The following is a 15,363-nucleotide window of genomic DNA, read 5'->3' as shown; positions in this document are numbered from 1 at the left end:
TTAGTGACTATAGAATGTCTGCCTTGGATTTCATCACATTTTGTGTTACAAACTGGGATTCAAATGGATTTCATTGTCATTTTCTGTCAATGATCTACACAAAATACTCTCAAACTGTAAGAAAAATTCAATTAAAAAAAAGATTAATACAAAATAAAACGTGGTATGTATATGTGTGTAATATATTTATATATTTATATATTTATTTTTATTTATTTTTATATTTGTATTTTTTTTTTATTTTTTTTTATTTTTTTTATTTTTTATTTATATATTATAATATTTATATATATACTATAATATTTATATATATTATAATATTTTATATATATATTATAATATTTTATATATATATTATAATATTTTGATTATATCTTGATTTAGATAAGAATTCACCCCCGAGTCAATGCATGTTAGAAACGCCTGATTTATAGATGTGAGTCGTCTTGGGTATGCTCTGTCAAGGTGTTGGGGATCATTGCTAAACAGCAATTATACAGTATTTGTTTTTTATTCTGTGCCTTGTGTACTTTTGAATGTTTCGGAATATTTGTATTCTGTATATGAGTGAAAAGAACACTCTGTCATTTAGGTCATTTATTATGGAGTCACTTCAATGTTGTTGATCCATCTTCAATTTTCTCCCATCACAGCTATTGAACTCTTAACTGTTTTAAAATCACCAAAGGCCTCTTGACATCCCTAAGCCGGTTTCCTTCCTGTCTTGCAGCTCAGTTCAGAGGGATGACTGCATCTTTTATGTGTCTGGGTGGTTTAATGCATCATCCACAACATAACTATTAACTTGACCATGCTTAAAGATACAGTGCATTCGGAAAGTATTCAGACCCCTTGACATTTTCCATATTTTGTTACTTTACAGCCTTATTCTAAAATTGATCGTTTTTTTCCCTCATCAATCTACACACAATTCCCCATAATGACAAAGCAAAAATAGGTTTTTAGAAATGTTGGCAAATGTATTAAAAATAAATAACTTTATCACATATACATAAGTATTCACACCCTTTACTCAGTACTTTGTTGAAGCCCCTTTGACCAGCGATTACAGCCTCAAGTCTTCTTGGGTATGACGCTACAAGCTTTGCACACCTGTATTTGGGGAGTTTCTCCCATTCTTCTCTGCAGATCCTCTCAAGCTCTGTCAGGTTGGATGAGGAGCGTCGCTGCACAGCTATTTTCAGGTCTCTCCAGAAATATTCAATTGGGTTCAAGTCCAGGCTCTGGCTGGGCCACTCAAGAGTCTTGTCCCGAGCCACTCCTGCATTGTCTTGGCTGTGTGCTTAGGTTTGTTGTCCTGCTGGAAGATGAACCTTCGCCCCAGTCTGAGGTCCTGAGCACTCTGGAGCAGGTTTTCATCAAGGATCTCTCTGTACTGTGCACCGTACATCTTTCCCTCGATCTTGACTAGTCTCCCAGTCCCTGCTGCATCAGACCAGAGAATCTTGTTTCTCATGGTCAGAGTCATTTAGGTGCCTTTTGACAAACTCCACTTGCATTGGGCCATAGTAGGCTATTTCCTACTTGCAGAATATACTATTTCCTACTTGCACTGTATGTGAAACAGTCTCTTGAGTTAGCAATTTATAGATTTTCTAAAATGCTATTCTCCCTACTTGAACTTGTCCTCAAGTAATACCTCCATAAAATGTTGTCCTCAAGTAATACCTCCATAAAATGTTGTCCTCAAGTAATACCTTCCTAAAATAATGTTGACCTCAACTCCACAATACCACAACAGCAAGGCAGACCAAACTCATAGACACACCAGTAAAATCAAGGCTTTGACTGTTTTTACAGTATCTACCCTGTGAGTTTGTCTAGGCGTAATCTGTGTTCCGGAAACCAGTCCTCTGATAATCTACCCTGTGAGTTTGAAGTTTTTTTTGTACTCCGTTAGTTGGCTTCTCTGTGTTTATGTCGAACCCTTCTGTTCTGTGTGTGTCTTACAGGTGCAGGCTGACTGATCCACTGGAGACCACCTTTTTGGGAGGTAGACAAGGACCGAGCAGTGGAGCACGTCTGAGGCTTTCAGACCCAGGGCTAGCCGAGCTAGCGAGTTGTTGCAAAAAAAAGCACGGAGAGAGCCTGAAAACAGTTTGCCTGGGTGGCAGAATCACATCTGGAAAATGGCCCACCTGGGAGGCAGTCAAAACCAGAAGGCTGCATGCTTGGGGGTCAGTCACTTACATTAAACAGCACAGCGGCAAGCCTGAATGGTGTGGGGACCCTGAGAGCAGCGCGCTGCCTTAGGGGCTGAGAGGGACTGAAAGGGGAGCCTATTATCAGCCGATAATAGCCCGCCAGGTGGCAAAGGCTGTAAGAAGAACAGTAAGACCCAGCAGAGCGAGGGTGAGAAGAACAATCCACAGGTGAGTTCTCTGGTTCCTTCCCACTCGGCCCCTTCTCTCCGCCTTATGATGCAGTGGGTGAAACAACAGGAGTAGTAAGACTGGGGCCTGATTGGATAGCTCAGAGCTTCAGCTCTTTTATATCCATATCTGCACATTGAATTTAAGAAGGCGAGGCAAGGTTATCTCAAGGTTTAAGGTATAGATTTAGGGTGCTCTAAAGGTGGTCTTGAGTCAAGGAATTGTTCTAAACGCGGTCGACTAACTTATTTCCCAACATGAGTAACCTGAGTAAACCAGTCCACTGCCTCTTGTGTGTTGTCTGGCTGTGGCGTTAATCCACTGGAAGCTCCGTGTACCTCTGACCTTTTTGATTGGCTAATCCTCCGTGACCCTCCAGGTGGCGTGAGAGTTTCTGGGGGAGAGAGTCGAAGTGGAGGAGGGAGCTAGACTGTCAGAGATCGAAGTGACTGATCCAACTGAACAGGGCCCATGTTAAAAAAGCATCTCGGAGTAGGAGTGCTGATGGAGGATCAGGTCCTCCTTCGGCCGAGCCCTTTTCTGTATGCCTTTTTAACACGACTGTGCTAGTGCACTCCGGATTGTTTGACTGTGGGGCTATGGCTATATCCCACTGCTGACAATAATGTGGCACATTTGGTGTGGACACACCTCGAGGTTGATGTTTGACTGTTGTGCTTCATAGTCTAAGATGAGGATCTCCCTCCCTGTGTGTTTAGCTCAAATAAGTCTGGATCAAACAGATCTCATGTCCCCTTTTGATCCCCTTGATCTAATGTCTTCCATTATGATGCCTGAGGGGTAAAGTCAGGATTGAACCAATCCCTGTGTTTCAATGGGATTCTGGGTTAGGAACGTATCAATACCGAAAGTGCTGATATTTGTTCTGTTTCACACATGTACAGGTGTGTAACAATTGTGTTTTGTTGCACATCCCCCTCCCCTAAAACCCCAGCGGACAGCGGGGTCACGGCCAGGGACACTGGAGCAATTAAGGTTTTAGGCCTTTGCTCACGGGCAGATAGTCAGATGTTTTTCACCTAGTCGGCTCGGGAATTCGCTCTAACCGCTAGGCTACCTGCTGCTCCCAAGGCTCCATTCTTTATTTGACAATAACAATGCTATTTCCATATTCCTCATTGTGTGACAAAACACTCGTATCTTTGACCCCGTCCTCAGGGACCCCCCCTTTTTTTCCCTCTCAGCATTCCCTACTCCCTCTGCTGTGAAAATGTCACTTGTAATAACTTCTATTGATAATCGTCTCACGCATCATACTAGCACCATAACACCTTCCCCTTTCCTGCACTTTGTGTTGCCATGGTAATGTCCTCCCTTCCCTGCACATGCTGCACGGGAACAGCTGAGCAACAGGTTGATGTATAGAAACCAGAACCCCAGGCCGTCCAATCAGAGGCTCCTGCCGTGGAGTGCTCACCTTACTGAACTTGTGGAAGCTATGCGTTTGTGTGAGTGTTGGTGTGCGTGCTAGCATGCGTGCGTTTTGTGTGTGCTCTGTACGATACTTGTTCGTATCGTGGCAAGGAAAGAAAACACGAAGCGAATGTAACTTCATTAGGAAAACAGCCCTGATGTTGGAAACAAACACCATTATGTTGTCATCCAGAGTCACATGTATTTATTTTCCAAGCTGTAGCACACTATTTTACAGGCAGCAGGTTTTTAAAGGACCAAGAGAGCTTCGTGTTTACATTTTTGCCGTGGAAAAAAATATATTTTAACACTGGTATTGTCAAAACCGGTGTGTGTGCCTGCGTGCCTCCCTCCCTCCCTGCCTGCTGAAGCTCAGCGTGTGTCCAGACTACAGAGTGCAAACAGAGTTGAAGGTAGATGCTTTCATCATGCAGATCAATATGTTACCAGTCAGAGACGACGCACAAGGTCGGCTGGAGAATCTATGACTCTTGCCTATAGCCCTATAACTAGTGTTGCCACGATACCAGCATTTTGACTTGAATACCGATACCAGGTTTATTATCTCAATACCAAAACGAGACCACACAAAAAAAGAAGGCTCATTAGCCAAAGCCAGAATGGCACTTGATCCAAGCAGATAAACTCAGCTACTGCTCTGTCATTACATTTGAAACAAATGCTTATGCATTATTTGAATCAATTCTACAATAAATGTTACTTAGGTAAAAATCTATCAAACTACAAAACAGCATAATGGTAATCATTTATTTGACTAAATACTTTTTTTGCCCCACTGTAGCTATGTGTCATAATGTAAAATAACCCTAATTTACAAGACAGTTCTTATTTGATTAATAGTGGACTTTGCAATTAGCCTTCAAAATAAAAGTATGGCATAATTCTACTATTTGCTAATACTTACAAGTATTCCTAACTCATTGCTAAGAATAATAAAAATGACTGCAGTTTTTACTGGTCATTGTTTTCAGGCTGGTTATATTGGTGCTAGCTAGGTACCAAGCTAAAGCTAGCTACCCCAGATGTAGCGGTCTATCGAATGATGCTTTATTACCAACGCGGTATTCTAAACACACAGGTGTTTGCTGACATTTTTATACATATCTGACAGTACTACTGTATCTTTTTTTGACACGCATAGACCCAAACGGCGGCTCCATAGTGTATGTCGTGAAGCTAATAGCAGTGAAGCTATTACTGTGTAACTCCGGTAGGGCAACATCGGAAAAAATGGCTCACTTTGTGTTAACCGGTGCTCGACCAGTCGGCGAAAGCCAACATCACCCACGACAGAGAACGGTTGATTGTCAAGGGCAATGAGTTCCATTATCCTGGCTTTAATGGATTTCACCTTTGTTGTCTCGCTGAAATTTTGCTACTCTTTCAAATGACCGCTCAACTTGTTGACTGCTCGATCCACACAGCAGACATTGTGGGCTTGCTTAGGAATTCTGTGTTGCACGTGTAGCGCAAACTTTTACGTGGTGTAATTATATCATGTACCTTATTTATATAGGTATGCACGTCAGCTTTGAAATTGGTTTTGCACATCAAGCGTTAAACTAGATATTGGCCTATGCCGATGTTGGCATTTTTAGCTAATATCGGCCAATTCCGATATGTTCACTGACTACATCGTGCATCCCTAGTATGTACGTACAGTCACTGTGGAGACGATGTCATCGACGCACTTATTGATGAATCCAGTGACTGATGTGGTGTACTCCTCAATGCCGGAACATATTCCAGTCTGTGCTTGCAAAACAGTCCTGTGGCTTAGCATCTGCTTCATCTGGGCCACTTTTTTTATTGACCGAGTCACTGGTGCTTCCTGCTTTTAATTTTTACTTGTACGTAGAAATCAGGGGGATAGAATTATGGTGAAATTTGCCAAATGGAGGGAGAGGGAGAGCTTTGTAAACACCTCTCTGTGTGTGGAGGAAAGGTGGTCAAGAGTTTTATTTTTTAAATTATTTTTTATTATTATAATTTTTAAAAGTTCTCTCCTTCTTGCACATTTAACATGCTGGGAGAAATTAGGTAAAACCTGATTTGTTTCCCTGCATTAAAGTCCCTGGCAACTAGGAGCGCCACCTGGATGAGCGTTTTCCTGTTTGCTTATGGCGGTATTAGTGCCAGCATCGGTCTGTGGTGGTATGTATCATCTTGCATTGGATAGTGTTCTAGCCTGTATGGACATTGTTTTGCGAACAGTAATGAACATTCTCAACATTTCTACATGCTGTGTTGCATTATTCAAGTGTGTAAACTTCTGTGAAGCATGCATGGGGTCTTGGGAGCGATTGCAGCTCAGACAGCTCTAGAAATGAATGAGCAAGTGGATGCTTTTGCTCTTCACCCTATAAAAGGGCTGTGCTGATAGACTTAATCTGCTCAATCACTTGAGACACATTTGTCAGCAGTACCGAATGTATCAGCCCAGTCCATATTTGGTCGAGTTGGGTAGGGTGTTCTGGGGAAGGAATGTGACAGCCTGCCTTGTGCCAGATGGAGATTGATGTTGGGGTTGTTGGGGTTGTGGGGGCCTTGTGGCTTGGGAAAAGAGGGCATGGTCTCCAACTTTTTAACTCTCCTACCCTACCCAGGCTACCTCCCTGTATATTAGATACACTGAGTGTTTTCTGTAGGGGGAGTGGGTGGATGGAGGACGAGGCGCCAGTGAGGTGTAGACTGCTCCCAGATGGCCTGCATCAGGTTTTGAGATCAAAACATTCTTAACACTTCATAAATCCCACCTGGGGCCTACTGCCCTGCTGCTGGTGGGGAGTTCCAGGCCAGATGCACTCTGTAACACTCCGGAACCCTGCGGAACGTTCCGCCCACCACACCACTGCTCTGGAATAATACTGACTAGCCCTGGTCGTGGCCACGTCCACGAGAACTGGGTTGTTCCACAGGTAGACCTACAGTATTGATAAAGTATACCTTCATGCTCCATCACAACCTTTGCCCTGTTGTCAGTCAGATTCCGGATTTAAAGGAACAATTCACACACAAATTCACACACAAATTGTATTTATTGATGTTGTTGCTCAGGCCCGGAAAGTGGTCAAATGTTTGAGATGACTCTGTGGCATGACCCATGCCATCTGTTGTATAGATGTAGCTGGATGTCTTATGTCATCATTTCGGGTGGTGCCTTTCTTTCCCATTTATTTGGGATTGAGGCTTATAGCTGGATATACACAACAGATGGTGTGGGACTCATCTCAACATTTTGACCATATTTGAGATCCTAAAACGCCTGAAAAACATGTTGATTTTGGAGGTGAACTATCCTTTTAAGGAGCCATAAAGGGACTTGAGATACTCACGGGGAAGTCCAGCAAATGTAAGCCTCACGTGGCAGGCTTCAATGCTCTGTCGACTTGTCAGACAGACGGCTGGATGCATGGAGAACAAGAATTCACACCTGCACAGTATATGAAGTCAGAAAGCAGCATGTACAGTATATCAAGTCTGAAAGCAGCCCATATTTTAATAACAGGCCTGGTCTGCTTAGCACCAGCCAACAGGTCTGCCTTACTATTCCCTCCAAGCTCCAGTTCCATACACATCACACATGATAAACTTCAGCTTCAAGTTAGGAAGTCTGCAATTGATGTCCACTAGTCTTTTCTGTTATGTCACTGGATGCTCAACACCTCTTTAAAAAAAATACAAAAAATAAAAATAAATACAAATAGAACAACAAATGCGCCTGGGGCGACCAGTGACTGTTCTTTTTTTTTTTTTTTTACCTTCTCCGCTTTTAAATCTCCGCTTTTAAATGCCTTTTTAGTAATGTCTCAGCTTTATACAGTAAATAAAGTTTGATACAGATACAAAGGCCTGTCTACTAACCTGTCCTTAATTCTCACTGATAAATACTGATAGAAATGAATATATTGTCTGTTCTTTAACCCATTTGGAATGCCTTAACCTTTTTTAATAAACTAACACAAGTTGAGTACTCAACTACAAATATATATATTATATATATACACACACACACACATTCCACCTCTGCTTATCTGTGTGAATGAGATGTGGAAGGCAGACCAAGTGCAGTAGAGAATCTTAGACATGGTTAGGCTCATGTCAACACTCTGACTGGACCTGGGTGTTAGAGGTGTGTATGGGTCAAGTTTGAGTGTCATGGTTCTATTTTATTTTTTCTCTCCAAGACCTGAGAGAGAGACCATGTTTTTTTTTAAAAATCTATTCACCGTTAAAGGGTTTCTTTCACATGCAAGGTTAGCTCCGAGGTCTGGTGTGCTTTCTGCTTCCCATACTGGAACTTGGGTGTCTCCTCACACACCTATCCCCATATTACTGCCGTTATTGCTTTTGCAATCACTGTGTACCCTTAGGGTCTTTCATGTTCATTGATATTGTAGGGGGGGCTTGGTTTTACAGGGGCCCTAAAGAAGGCCAGTGCCGTCTCACCTTTTGAAGTACATTGTTCGCAGTCACGCAAGATTATGGCTAAAAGGAAACCAGAGACCCTCCACCACCCCACCTCTGCCCCTTTTCTCCCAGTCTCCTCTCCCTGGAGAACAATACAGGTATCTACCGTAGACCCTGTCTGCATCCTAAATGGCACCCAAGTTCCTATATAGTGCACTACTTTTGACTAAAGTCTATGGGACCTGATCAAAAGAAGTGCACTATAAAGGGATTAGGGTGCCATTTAGGACGCAGACCCATCTGTCACTCCCCATAGGTATGCTCTGTGTTGCTATTTTAACACTGTGGCCTTTCTGAAGCATTCATTACAGTAACAACCGTATCTTATGCGATTTCCCAGCACGTTCAACAGTCCAGCTTCCTTTTTCATGAGAGGGAGGGAGAGGTTTCATTTCCCTTCTCAGCAGCAACATTGATCTCCATCTCTGGTTGGTGTATATGAAACGATCAAATTTTTTGATGGTTTACTGTGAACACTGGAATGCAAATTCAGTCAGCCTCACTGCAAAGGGAAGTGTGCGCGCGCAGCTGTGTGTAGCACTCTCACCTTGGGCTCCTGCTCTTACCAGAGTGCTTGTGGCTCAGGGCCCGCTTTTGTCACAGTCTCAAACAAACACAGTACACACAGACACTCTGGTTGCAGCTAGGGGAAGAGGATTCCCTGTGCTGTGTGTTTTGGGTGGTGACGCAGCCAGGCAGGGGTTTTGGGCATGCCCGTTCATAAAAGCTGCCAGGCATGCAGGCTGAGTGGACTGACTACCCGCAAAACCAACCCCTTGGCCAGGGCAGCTGCCTGGGAAGTCATTGCTCCTGTTCTGGAGGTATTAGTGTGACGAGTATGCTTCATCAGAATTAACACTAGACTTCCCACTTGTGGCTCAACGCACACATGCAGGAATGCGCACACACATTCGATCACACACACAAACGTGTACCTGTGAGGAAGCACCTGGTAGAAGTAGCTAGGTCTTTATGTCCTATGATTTTGATTGAATCGAGACCCTGTTTTTAGGCAGACCAGCAAAACACAGGGCCAAAAACAGCACCTACACGCGATGTACAGTAGATGTAACGTGAGACCGTTAGTATGAAGATAGCTGGTGCTTAAGCCACAGACTTCCCACCATGAGCAGATGGCTGCACCACATAAGGCTTTGCATTACCATTCTACACACACACACACACACACACACACACACACACACACACACACACACACACACACACACACACACACTCTCTAATATAGCTCGACATATACAACATGACTGCCTTCTGGTTAAAGGGGAGGGGGATATGAAGAAGGTAGAACTTCCATCTTTTATAGAGTGTTGATGAGATGTGAGTGGTTCCACTCCCTCTAACCCCCCCCCCCCCCCCTCCCTCGATCCTCGCTTAGGAGGCCATGCATCTGCCGCTTTTACAATCAAGACCCCTTCTTCTGCTTCTCGTCCACCCTGCCGCCTCCTTATCTCATGTAACATTTACATTTTAGTCATTTGACAGACTCTCTTATCCAGGGCGACTTCCTTTTCTTTTCCCCACCGGGGAACAACGCCTCCGCGTTTCTATTAGATGGTTTTGGACAAAGAGTTCCTCTCGGAGCTGAGCAACCAGCGACAGTTAATAGGATAACGTATATCATTTGAGTCGGGGCTCACATCCATGACTATTCACTTGTACATATCCATTTGACATGTTTGAAGAGAAAACATTGCAGTTATTGATCGTGACGTCTTTAGAAATCAGTGATTCGGACAGTTTTTTGGGCACATTCTTACAGTTCTGTGAATAATCGTTATATCTGCACAGCCTGCTCATTTGGTAGTGTGTTCTACGTCACTATGAACATGTTATGATATTGGGCATGCTACAATTATATTTCATACAGGTATGAGAATGCAAAATTTATCTAATAAAGACCCTATTGAGTTAAAAAATAAAATGTAAAAAAGTTATTTACAGTGCCTTGCGAAAGCATTCGGCCCCCTTGAACTTTGCGACCTTTTGCCACATATCAGGCTTCAAACATAAAGATATAAAACTGTATTTTTTTGTGAAGAATCAACAACAAGTGGGACACAATCATGAAGTGGAACGACATTTATTGGATATTTCAAACTTTTTTAACAAATCAAAAACTGAAAAATTGGGCGTGCAAAATTATTCAGGCCCCTTAAGTTAATACTTTGTAGCGCCACCTTTTGCTGCAAGTCGCTTGGGGTATGTCTATCAGTTTTGCACATCGAGAAACTGACATTTTTTCCCATTCCTCCTTGCAAAACAGCTCGAGCTCAGTGAGGTTGGATGGAGAGCATTTGTGAACAGCAGTTTTCCGTTCTTTCCACAGATTCTCGATTGGATTCAGGTCTGGACTTTGACTTGGCCATTCTAACACCTGGATATGTTTATTTTTTAACCATTCCATTGTAGATTTTGCTTTATGTTTTGGATCATTGTCTTGTTGGAAGACAAATCTCCGTCCCAGTCTCAGGTCTTTTGCAGACTCCATCAGGTTTTCTTCCAGAATGGTCCTGTATTTGGCTCCATCCATCTTCCCATCAATTTTAACCATCTTCCCTGTCCCTGCTGAAGAAAAGCAGGCCCAAACCATGATGCTGCCACCACCATGTTTGACAGTGGGGATGGTGTGTTCAGCTGTGTTGCTTTTACGCCAAACATAACGTTTTGCATTGTTGCCAAAAAGTTCAATTTTGGTTTCATCTGACCAGAGCACCTTCTTCCACGTTTGGTGTGTCTCCCAGGTGGCTTGTGGCAAACTTTAAACAACACATTTTATGGATATCTTTAAGAAATGGCTTTCTTCTTGCCACTCTTCCATAAAGGCCAGATTTGTGCAATATACGACTGATTGTTGTCCTATGGACAGAGTCTCCCACCTCAGCTGTAGATCTCTGCAGTTCATCCAGAGTGATCATGGGCCTCTTGGCTGCATCTCTGATCAGTCTTCTCCTTGTATGAGCTGAAAGTTTAGAGGGACGGCCAGGTCTTGGTAGATTTGCAGTGGTCTGATACTCCTTTTATTTCAATATTATCGCTTGCACAGTGCTCCTTGGGATGTTTAAAGCTTGGGAAATATTTTTGTATCCAAATCGGGCTTTAAACTTCTTCACAACAGTATCTCGGACCTGCCTGGTGTGTTCCTTGTTCTTCATGATGCTCTCTGCGCTTTTAACGGACCTCTGAGACTATCACAGTGCAGGTGCATTTATACGGAGACTTGATTACACACAGGTGGATTGTATTTATCATCATTAGTCATTTAGGTCAACATTGGATCATTCAGAGATCCTCACTGAACTTCTGGAGAGAGTTTGCTGCACTGAAAGTAAAGGGGCTGAATAATTTTGCACGCCCAATTTTTCAGTTTTTGATTTGTTAAAAAAGTTTGAAATATCCAATAAATGTCGTTCCACTTCATGATTGTGTCCCACTTGTTGTTGATTCTTCACAAAAAAATACAGTTTTATATCTTTATGTTTGAAGCCTGAAATGTGGCAAAAGGTCGCAAAGTTCAAGGGGGGTGAATACTTTCGCAAGGCACTGTAACTAGGCAAGTCAGTTAACTTCTTGGCGCTACCCCTCCCGTTAGCGGGATCATTTTCGTCAGCAACCGCTGAATAGCATAGCGCAACAGTCAAATAATATTACTAAAAAATATTCATATTCATGAAATCACAAGTGCAATATTGCAAAACACACCTTAGCCTTTTGTTAATCCACCTGTCGTCATAGATTTTGAAATTATGCTTTACAGCGAAAGCAATCCAAGCGTTTGTAAGTTTATCGAAAGCATAGCGTAACATCATGTACACTTAGCATCAGGAAGCTTGGTCACAAATCAGAAAAGCAATCAAATTAATTGTTTACCTTTGATCTTCGGATGTTTTCACTCACGAGACTCCCAGTTACACAGCAAATGTTCCTTTTGTTCCATAAAGATTATTTTTATACCCAAAATACCGACGTTTGTTTGTCGCGTTATGATCAGAAATCCACAGGAAAGAGTGGTCACGACAACACAGACATATATTCCAAATAATATCCATAATGTCCACAGAAACATGTCAAATGTTTTTTATAATCAATCCTCATGTTGTTTTTAAAATATATATTCGATAATATATCAACAGTGTGTAGGTTTTTCAATAACAGTGGGAGGAACAATGGCGGCTTTACTCAGTTGCGTAAAAACTCACTCTGAGAGCCCCCACCTATCCACTTACGCAATGTGATCCTTCACGCTCATTTTTCAAAATAAAAGCCTGAAACTATGTCTGAAGACTGACACCTTAGGGAAGCCATAGAAAAAGGAATCTGGTTGATATCCCTTTAAATGGAGGATAGGCTTGCATAGGTACAGAGAGGTTTCAAAATAAGAGGCACTTCCTGATTGAATTTTCTTCAGGCTTTCGCCAGCAATATCAGTTCTGTTATACTCACAGACAATATTTTTACAGTTTTGGAAACTTTAGAGTTTTCTATCCTAATATGACAATTATATGCATATTCTAGTTTCTGGGGCTGAGAAATAGGTAGTTTCAAATGTGGCAAATTCAAGTGTGTGCTGCCCTATGGGGACTCCCGATCACAGACGGTTGTGATACAGCCCGGGATCTATTCAGCGTCTGTAGTGACGTCTCTAGTACTGAGGTGAAGTGCCTTAGACCTCTGCGCCACTCGGGAGCCCAAAACTTGTTTGGTGGCCATATTGGAAAAAGGCTTCTGTGGGGTTAATATGTGAATCCTGTGATGGCCCTGTATCTTCTTCCATCTTTTTAAAACCCCGTTCTAGCAGTGTGTGTGAAATGTGGTGCCTCCATCATCAAAGTTACAATCCAAAAACATATCTGCCCCACTACATAGAATTCTGTGGCTAAGCTTCAAACATTCTAACGTTAATAGTATAATATGGTCTATTTTTAAACACTAGTTGTAGCTGGTGCTTTCAAAGTTGGTTTTATATATCTATATATATATATAATTTCAAATGTAAATTAATGACCTTTCAGAACCACTTGTCAAACAAAGGTTAATGTATCAGGGTTTCCTTTTTTAAGCGATGTATACCCTAGAGGTCAAAGGTCAAGGTTCTGTTGACTTGAACATTCCAAGAATGTCTAATGGCTAGCTGTGAATGTAAGCTTTCCCTTGATATATTAGAGGGTATACAGTAGAGGTCAACAATCGGATAACAATCGGAAATCGGTATTTTTGGGCGCCGATTTGCCTTTATTATTTTTATTTTATTTTGTTTTTATACCTTTATTTAACTAGGCAAGTCAGTTAAGAGCACATTCTTAGTTTCTATGACGGCTTAGGAACGGTGGGTGAACTGCCTTGTTCAGGGACAGAACGACAGATTTTCACCTTGTCAGCTCGTGGGATCTAATCTTGCAACCTTACAGTTAACTAGTCCAACGCAATAACGATCTGCCTCTCTCTCGTTGCACTCCACAAGGAAACTGCCTGTTACGCGAATGCAGTAAGCCAAATTGCTAGCTAGCATTAAACTTATCTTATAAAAAAAACAATCAATCATAATCACTAGTTAACTACACATGGTTGATATTACTACATATTATCTAGCGTGTCCTGCGTTGCATATAATCTGACTGAGCATACAAGGATCTGACTGAGCGGTGGTAGGCAGAATTAAGCACGTAAACATGAATTCAAACAGCACTTTCGTGCGTTTTGCGAGCAACTCTAAATTGTGCGTCAAGCATTGCGCTGTTTATGATTTAAAGCCTATCAACTCCCGAGATGAGCCTGGTGTAACCGAAGTGAAATAGCTAGATAGTTAGCGCGCGCTAATAGCGTTTCAAACGTCCCTCGCTCTGAGCCTTCTAGTAGTTTTTCCCCTTGCTCTGCATGGGTAACACTGTTTCAATGGTGGCCGTTGTGTTGCTTGTTCGAGCCCAGGGAGGAGAGAGGAGATGGACGGAAGCTATACTGTTACACTGGCAATACTAAAGTGCCTATAAGAACATCCAATAGTCAAAGGTTAATGAAATACAAATGGTATAGAGGGAAATAGTCCTATAATTCCTATAATAACTACAACCTAAAACTTCTTACCTGGGAATATTGAAGACTCATGTTAAAAGGAACCACCATATGTTCTCATGTTCTGAGCAAGGAACTGAAACGTTAGCTTTCTTACATGGCACATATTGCACTTTTACTTTCTTATCCAACACTTTTTTTGCATTATTTAAACCAAATTGAACATGTTTCATTATTTATTTAAGGCTAAATTGATTTTATTGATGTATTAAGTTAAAATAAGTGTTATTTCAGTATTGTTGTAATTGTCATTATTACAAACAAAAATAAAAAAATCTGCCGATTTTAATCGGTATCGGCTTTTTTGGTCCTCCAATAATCTGTATTGGCGTTGAAAAATCATTATCGGTCAACCTCTAGTATACAGTACATTCGGAAAATAGACAGACTTCAAAATGTTTGCAAATTTATAAATAATGATTTACAGAAGAACTTAGACCCTTTCCTATGAGACTTGAAATTGAGTTCAGATGCATCTGGTTTCCATTGATCATCCTTGAGATGGATCGACAACTTGATTGGAGTCCATCTGTGGTAAAGTCAATTGATTTGGAAAGGCACACACCTATCTATATAAGGTCCCACAGTTGACAGTGCATGTCAGAGCAAAAACCAAGCCATGAGGTTGAAGGAATTGTCCGCAGAGCTTCGAGACAGGATTGTGGTGAGGCACAGATCTGGGGAAGGGTACCCAAAAAATTTCTGCAGCATTGAAGGTCCCCAAGAACACAATGGCCTCCATCATAAATGGAAGAAGTTTGGAACCACCAAGACTCTTCCTAGAGCTGGTCGTCCGGCCAAACAGAGCAATCGGGAGGGAAGGGCCTTGGTCAGGGAAGTGACCATGAACCCGATGGTCACTCTGACAGAGCTCCAGAGTTCCTCTGTGGAGATGGGGGGCACCTTCCAGAAGGACAACCATCTCTGCAGCATTCCACCAATCAGACCCTTATGG

At 42.0% G+C, this 15,363-nt stretch overlaps 1 protein-coding gene across 1 annotated transcript in view; it reads left to right on the top strand.

Moving 5' to 3' along the window:
- Nucleotides 1-15,363, top strand: part of LOC110537966 (thyroid hormone receptor alpha) — a 116,743-nt gene that overhangs the window by 51,485 nt on the left and 49,895 nt on the right. The window contains exon 2 of the mRNA XM_021624454.2: nt 1,974-2,393. The gene's annotated coding sequence lies outside the window, so the exon portion shown is untranslated. The remainder of the gene's footprint in view (nt 1-1,973; nt 2,394-15,363) is intronic.

This window comes from Oncorhynchus mykiss, chromosome 12 (genome assembly GCF_013265735.2).
Source record: "Oncorhynchus mykiss isolate Arlee chromosome 12, USDA_OmykA_1.1, whole genome shotgun sequence".
NCBI classification, from domain to species: domain Eukaryota; kingdom Metazoa; phylum Chordata; class Actinopteri; order Salmoniformes; family Salmonidae; genus Oncorhynchus; species Oncorhynchus mykiss.
Note: the sequence above shows the minus strand (reverse complement) of the source record. Positions and strands in the feature narration are given on the sequence as shown.